We start from the raw sequence: 8,506 nt of genomic DNA on the forward strand, positions 1-8,506 counted from the left end.
CGTTTGCCGTTTCAGGCAGGAATTCAATAGCGTACAATATAGCAGCCGCCATGAGCGCATTAGTCCACATGCCAATTTTGCAGTATTTGCTACAATCTCACCTCGTAAATGAATGGCAGTCCAAATTAGAGTTTACATTTTTTCTTAAATTTTTTAGACTCTCAGAATTTAGGGCTGTGGAATCGGGAGCCTGGAAAGAGATCCCGAGGGAGCTTTTATTGTCAATAGACTGTACCAGGGATGGGAGCTGGGAGGTCGATGGGGATTATTGTCTTAGAGCTGTACCAGGGTAATGGGAGGGCGGGGAGGTCGAGGGGGGTTTATATTGTCCCTTAGATGTACCAGGGATGGGCAGGCTGCGAGCGTCAGAGGGGGTTTATATCGTCTAAGATGTAGCCAGGGATGGCGAGGCTGGAGTCGAAGGAGGGGAATTTATTTGTCTGTAGAGAATGTACCAAGGATGGAGGCGGAGCTAGAGGCAGATAGAAGGTTATGTCTTAGAATGTACCATGGAGAGAGCTGGATGAGGTCGGAGGGGATGTATTGTCTTAGATGTACCAGGATATCGGAGGTATACTGAGAGGTCGAGGGGTTTATGTCTGGTAGAGTGCTACCAGGATTCGGAGAGAGGCTGAGCGGAGTCGAGGGTTATTTCTTAGATTCGTTACCCAGGGATGGAGGCTGCGAGGTCCGAGGAGGGATTTATATGTCTTAGAGCCTCCAGGCGCAGCGAGGCTAGCGGAGGCCGACGGGGTTATTGTCTCCTGATGTCAGGGATAGTAGTCCCGAAGGTGCTGACATAGGATGGAGCGGCAGAGGCTAGGGGTGTATGCGTGTCCCATGGAGGGGGCGAGGTGGGGTTATTGTCTTAGAATGCTACCAGGGCAGAGGAGCTGCTGGGAAGGTCGATGGGTTATATGTCTCTCTGATGTACCAGAAGGCCAACCGGCGGTTTTCCCTCACTTCGACTGACAACTCCTCAGCTGGTCCCAAGTGATGGTCGGCCGCCCAAACCCGACCCACTCGCGACACCACTCCTATATCTGCACTCTAGTGAGTGGTCGTTCGCCCAACCTCCTCCCGCCCACTCAAGCGCACCACCTCCTATTTCTGCCTTGCTAGTGCATTGGCTCGTTCGCCTCAATCCTCACCGCCCACTCGGCACCACCCTCATTTCTGCCTTCTAAATGATTGCGCTGCGGTTCGCCACTCAACACTCCTCCCGCCAGCTCGCAAGCACCACTCTATATTCTGCCTCAGTGATGTCGTTACGACCGAACGAGTCTGCTCTAAGAGCCCGCTTCTGTTGTGCGTGGGAAGCCGGCTCGCTTATCGGAAGAGCCAATCTATTATAAAAAAATAAATATGAATAATCATAAAATTTAAAAGAATATAATTAAACACTAATTCAAATATAGGCCTAAATGCTCAAGCGCACACACAAATGTTCATGACTGTCTGCTTCAGACTAACAGCCTTGCCTGTTGTTCCTGTCAATCAGAACACGACAGTGTCAACCAATGAACAAACGCATGGTGAGGGAGGCACCGACCAACTCACTCACCAGTCAACAACACTTAGCAGTCGAAGAGGGGACGGAAACAGCTGTGAAAACAACAGCTGGAAATAGATCGGCAGGCACGTAAACATTTGGATGCATTTTAATAAATGTAGACAATGTTAGCAGCACAGGATAGAATTTGCCAAAACAAAATCTCATATGAAGCCGGTTCTACACAACCCACACCGCAACGGATATGTTGAACTGTGCACCCAACTGTGAAGCTAGCTGTAGCGGAGCTTCGAAACTAATGGCTGCTACGTGATACTGTGGAGGACAGCACCTCACACGTGGAGAGTATCCACTCAGTCAAGTAGCCTGCAGTGATAGTGGTGGAGATGTATCACTCAGTCAAGTCTAGGCTAGCTCCACGACCCCAAGCAACGCAGTCTTCTCATGGACCAGTTTATGTCAAGTCTATGTCTGTAGCAAAACGACCAAATTCAATTCCTGCTTTGGCTAAAATGATGACACCGATTTCCAGCCATTTTCCGATCTGTGAGGACAAACGTTTTAGAAATAATATGCAATAGTCTAATCCACATGTACACAATTTCCAAGCAGAGAAAACCCTTCAAACACACTTAATCCACAACTGTACGAGAGCACACAGGCTTCAGTGCGGGAAAAGATCCAAAAAGCTACTGCAGTTTGCCTTCTACACATGACTGCTGGACATCTAAGGGTAACCACTTCTTACATGTCGGTTACATGTCACTTCATTGAAGATTTTTTCGATGTCTAGCCTGTCTTCTGGACTGCTTTGAGTTCCCAGGACAGACACACACCACAGAGAACTTGCAGAGGAACTGTTGAGAGTGGCCAGAGCATGCAAGCTAGAACTGGAAAAAGTGGTATGTCGTAAGTAGACGACATACAGCTAACATAACCAAAGCCATAGAACATTTTCAAAACGGGACCCATCATCCATGTCTTGCCCACAATAATCACCTGATAGTAAGAGATGCTCTGAAGTGATGAAGTCACTGTGGATAAAGTGACAGCAGCTGCGGTACTCATCCACAAGGAGCACAGTGCGTGCTGACAACTAACAGTCTACACAATACTAGATGAGAGCACTGTGAGCTGAGGCCTAAACAAGACTGCACTACAACGGTGAATACATTCTTATATAGTAAGCAAGGTTTTCTTGAGTTCAAAGAAGAGCAACAGCACATCTCTACTGGTCATTGTCAATTGCACCTGTTGATGCTCTGACAGAGAGACTGCGGAGGTGGTGGAGGAGGTGGCAGTCATGGAACCCTTGAGACAGTCACTGTGAGAGAGTCGGAGCAGGGTACAGGAGTCTGAGAATCCATTTGAGCAGGCTCACCGTGGGAGATCAGTGATGAGGAGAGGTACAGAGTCCTGGAATCCCTTTGAGCAAGGTCACCGTGGAGATCTAGCTTGGAGAGGTACAAAGATCCTGGAACTTTCGAAGACAAGGTCCTCGTGCGAAGATTCCAGTGGAGAACGACGGTACCAGAGTCCTGGAACCTCTATGGAGCAGCAGGAGTCAGTGGAGAACGGTCGAGATTGGAAACCTTCTGAGAGGTCACCGTCAAAGAATCTAGTACATAGGTCAGTAGCCAGTATAATAATCATATTTAATCCAGTATTTACAGTTGAAGTTCAGTGAAGTTTACTACCCTTAGCCAAATACATTTAAACTCAGTTTTTCACAACTCCGTGACATTTCATCTCAGTAACAATTCCCCGTCTCAGGTCAGTTAGGATCACACACTTTATGTTTAAAGATGTGAAATGTCAGAAATAATAGTAGAGAGAATGATTTATTTCAGGTTTTATTTCTTCATCACATTCCCAGTCGGAGTCAGAAGTCTTACTAATACACTCAAATTAGTATTTGTAGAACATCCTTTAAATTGTTAACTTGGGTCAAAATAATTTGGCTTCCTACAATATGTTGGGTATTGAATTTTGGGCCCATTCCTCCTCGACAGAGACTGGTTGTAACTGAATCAGGTTGTAGGCCTCCTTGCTCGCACACACTTTTTCAGTTCTGCCCACAAATGTTCTGTTAGATTTGAGTCAGGGGCTTTGTTTGCGACAAGCTTTAACTTCCTGACTGATTGATGTCTATAGATGTTGCACTCAATATATCCACATCATTTACTTCCTCATGAAGCCATCTATTTGTGAAGTCCACCAGTGCCCCTGCAGCAAAGCACTCACCAACAAATGATGCTATGCCACCCAGCCGTGGCTTCGACCAAGGGTATGGGATGCAGATGGACTCTTCACGCTGACAAGAACCTTCACCCCTATCAATCCTCCCACAAACATAAAACGAAAATACGTCATAATGAGACCAAAACAGTCTCATATTTTGAATTTACATTCAGACACACCGAAGGAACAATAAATTCTCCAAAAAAGTATGACCTCTGTGACTCCACATGCTCGCAGGTATGCAACATAAGATCACAGCATGGCTTTTCCTAAAAAAGCTATCCGCAAAACGGTTTGTCTAGACAGAATAAGGCTTTCCTTCCTGCCCTGCAAACCAGAACATGCGGTCCTTATCAGGTTATGTACGAAAAAAACACAAACACTATAGGGAACGCGTTCCTTTACTAGTGACTATAGAAATAACTTTATGTTCACATAGATCTTCATCCCCGAGACATCTTCAACGGTCACTACATGGCAATGTTGGTATCCGGATTCGATATGGCACTATGTCCGCCGACCAAAGACCCCTACGTGTCATTTCTATGGGACAAAAACGCGCCTCGTCCCTCTTCGCTGAGGCGTAATACGAGACGGCCATGGACATTCCCATGGTAGTTGCAAACATTGCGCTAACTATACTAGATATAGCTCGTAACAGCAAACAATCAGAACGTAGTCAGGCGTGCAGCACGCGTCTTTAGAATGCTGCGCAAAGGAGTGAACCAGATCTATAGTGGAGGTCTACAAGCTCTAATTCGGAGGTACCTCTTGCAATATATCTTTTTCTATTTCACCATACACCCTAGTCACAACACACAAGACCGGCATCCCGACGGAGGAACCGGAGATATGCTCTGTAATACATCACACAGTACACACTGAACCAAAACGAACTAGCAAGGATCGTCAATTAGAACTATTAGAGCAAATCTTCTTAAAAGCACACCATGACACTGCATTTTCTGGGAATTTCTCCCCACGACTGTTCTAAAGGCACAGTCAACCTATAGTAGACCCTATTTAAAATTCGAACCCACTGGGAATTAGCCACCTCGGATTACCAAGCATAAGACTATATAAGTGAAAATAATCTAGTACATAGCAAAAACAAATGTGATTAAATGGCGAAACATCCTACTCTGGATCATGTACACGCAAAAGAAATAAAGAAATGTCCGTCACCGACTTGCCAAAACCTATTTAGTTTGTTAACAACGCACATCCTCTGTGAGTCGGTTTGCAACACAACGAAAAGTTTTAATGACTCCAACCGAAGTGGATGTAGAAACTTACCCCGAACTAAATCACAACTTATAATATGGTATATGAGCAGTAGATGAGGAATGCTTGAGTATCACCTAGACAAAACATGAACCTGAACCTAAATAAAGGTTCATTTCTCTCCTAGTAACGCTACTAGTGAATCCAGCCAACAATGATTCCTGTCCTGTTAAAGGGGTCTGCAGCGAATCAACCAGCACAGCCGCCAGAGGAGAAGCAAATGCATCGCACAGGCCCATGTGACAGAAGTTGATGGACCACCGCTATGTTCCCATATACAAAAATGGACAGAAAAAGTTCTACCAGCAGAATGGAATATAGATCAGTGCTATCAGCACACAAGAAACCGCTGCACAACTGAGACCCGAGTTTTAAGAAGTTACCTCAGTTGACTCCCGGCCAGAGCGATATCATGGAGGTAATCAAAAACCGTCCAGCAAAAGCAGCCGGGCAAGACAGCGCCAGTATCAGCTGGCATCCAGGTCCACCAGCAAGACAGAACACCGCAACAGGACAGAAGAGGGAGGACGACCCAGCCCCAACAGTCAGAGCCAAAAAAAAACACAAAAACTAGGCTTCAGGCACCAGCGCCACAGCACACAGGCAACAGAACAGAACGAGGCGAAAGGGAACAGCCCCAGCAGTCAGGCTGGCTCAGCCAGGCACCAGAGGCAAACAGAAAGAAGCAGCGCAGGCACACCAGCCCCCAGCAGTAACATGCTGAGCTCAAGCACGCAGGGTCAAAACAGAAAGAGAAGAAGGAACGGACAGCCAGCGCAAGTAACAGGCATACAGGCACCAGGGCAACACAAGGAAGCAGAGAGGACACGCCCACAGCAAGATCAGCTGAGCTCAAGGCACCGGCAACAAGGAAGAAAGACAAAGGGAGGGACGAGCCCCCCAGCAGAATCAGCTGGCTCACGGCCCAAGAACCAAGCCGCAACCAGGGAAGAAGAGAGGAAGAGGACAAGCCCCACAAGTTCAAGCTGAGCTCAAAGAACACCCCACGCAAAAAACATCAAAAAGGTCACAACAGGAAGAGGAGGAGAGAACACACGCCCCAGCAGTCCAGCGCCTCGCTCAAGGCCACCTAGAACATCCGCCAGGCAACAGAAAAAGAGGGAGGCACAGAACGCCACAGCAGAATCAGCCTGCTCAGACACCAACCAAACCGCAGGGCACACAGGAAGAAGGGCAGAAGACAGACGCCCAAGCAGCTCCAGCTGAGCTCAGACCAGCCGAAGAACAACAGGAAACCGCACCGAAGAGGGCGCAAGGAAAAGAAGGAGCAGCACAGACAGTCAGACCCTGACTCAGCGCGACCAGGCCGCACCACAAGGCAAAGACAGCAACGCAGAAGGACAGGCCCCAGCAAAAGCAAGTCAAGCTGAGCTCAGGCACCAGCGCGGGCCAACTCCTCGGATAAGAGAGGCCCCTACAAGATGGGAAAAAAAGAGAGCACCATTGCAAGTATGCCCACAACGTCTGCTTTGGACATTCTGTTTGAACGAGAAACAAACTGGGAACTGCAGCCTACAAAGGAGAATCCCTCAGAAGCAGAATAGCCATCAATGAAGACCCAGCATCCACACCGTATTTCTGCAGATCCCTCTAAGCCTAAGAGTGATGAAGAAAAGAACAAATAAGGTCTCGTGCTTTCACATACCAATACGGCTTAACTAAAAAGTCAGAAAGGAGACAGAAACTCTGACATAGTAGTTAAAAGAGAAAAGGAAAACAGAAGAAGAAACATACAAGCGAAACTAACGCGAAGACGCAAGACCAGGAGACCGAGAACGCTGCACAAAACCGACAAGAAAACGAAAGCTGCAGAAAAACACGCAACCGCGACCACAAAGGTAGCCCACGCGCCCCCAAAGACCCGAAAAAATAACAAAAAAATACGAACAACAAAAACACAGCCCCACGCACTGGAAAAACGAAAACAAACAAGACGACCCACAAAAAAACTCACACAACAGACGGGAGACCGGAGCCGCGAACCACCAACCCGCAAACCAGACCGGCCCCACAACCAAACCCCAACCCGGGCCACAGAACCCAACCGACCCACACCTACACCGTACTCACCCTAATGACCAGAGGCTCATCTCAAAAAACAGGCACAAATACCATTGACTCGCCGCGGAGAACACACAGCACCCAATCTCAGCACCCTCGAAACCGTGCAGCAAGCTCCTGCCCATTTCCCTGCCACCAGATGAACAGAGATCATCCTTAACATCAAATAGCCAACAATGCCCAGTGCGGTGCCCCAGCAACTGCATGATAGCTAGAACTGTAGCCTAATATAACAGCCCACGTGAGCATCTTTGGTCATTTATCCTATTTTCTTAGGTTATTTCTGCTCGTTTTTTTTTTATATTGCCTGTAGAGCGCAAAACTTGCTGGGACYATGGCTGGCAACAAGCTACGCCACATACGCCTAAAATAACRTTGAGGGACTGCGTTWGGGTTCTGGAACARTYCTTCTGGGAGCGGKAGGTAGACGGATAGAAAGCCAGYGGGGGCGTGCGGMTGCGGTATGAAAAGCTACGGGTGGGAGTGGGATGAAGAATTCAGACTGGAGTTGATCCGGTTGATAATGACAGGATTTAAGCTAACTTTAAATCCAATCAGGGCCCGTATCCACAAAGCGTCTAAGAAAAAGTCCTAGGAATCCTGTTAAAATCAGYTAAAACATTTAAATAACTCYCAGCTCAGAGTAGGTTTTAGAATGACGTTAAGACACTGCTCAGACAAACTCTGAGCCAGGAGTAAAATCCACTCAGAAAAGTTTCTCACGACAGTTTGAGGTACCGCAAAGGAAAGATAGTGATGACTCTCATTAGCATATTGCGAGATGATGGGGAATAAAAGCCCGTTTATACTTTATCCGAGAATGTGATCACTGGCTTCTTATGGAGGGTGCGTTGCAGAGGCCAAATCAAGCTCCATACCTCATCACTGTGCGCCTCTCAAATGTTGTAATGATGGAGAGGGCTCCATATACCCTACCGTGAACAAGTATTCGCGCCCCAAATTCTTGTTCCCTGAATGTTAGCAGATCTTCAATMAAAACCTAATATTAGATACAGTGAACCTGCATTTACAAATAACAAAACAAATAGATACTTATTTATTTAACAAAGTTATTCGTCACCCAATGCCCCTGTGTGAAAAAGCAATTCCACCCTTACACTCAGTAACTGGTTATGCCACCTTTAACTRTAATTGTTTTAATTTCACCTTTATTTAACAAGGTAGGCTAGTTGAGAACACGTTCTCATTTACAACTGCGACCTGGCCAAGATAAAGCAAAGCAGTGCGACACAAACAACAACAACAGAGTTACACATGGAATAAACAAAACATACAGTCAATAACACAATAGAAAAGTTTATATACGGTGTGTGCAAATGAAGTAAGATTAGGGAAGTAAGGCAATAAATAGGCCAATGACTGCAA

At 46.7% G+C, this 8,506-nt stretch overlaps 1 protein-coding gene across 2 annotated transcripts in view; it reads left to right on the forward strand.

Moving 5' to 3' along the window:
- The window catches only part of LOC112072076 (AT-rich interactive domain-containing protein 3A-like), a 27,029-nt gene that overhangs the window by 10,053 nt on the left and 8,470 nt on the right, over nucleotides 1–8,506 (forward strand). The window lies entirely within an intron of this gene.

Source organism: Salvelinus sp. IW2-2015, unplaced genomic scaffold (assembly GCF_002910315.2).
Source record: "Salvelinus sp. IW2-2015 unplaced genomic scaffold, ASM291031v2 Un_scaffold1816, whole genome shotgun sequence".
In the NCBI taxonomy this organism is placed as follows: Eukaryota; Metazoa; Chordata; class Actinopteri; order Salmoniformes; family Salmonidae; genus Salvelinus; species Salvelinus sp. IW2-2015.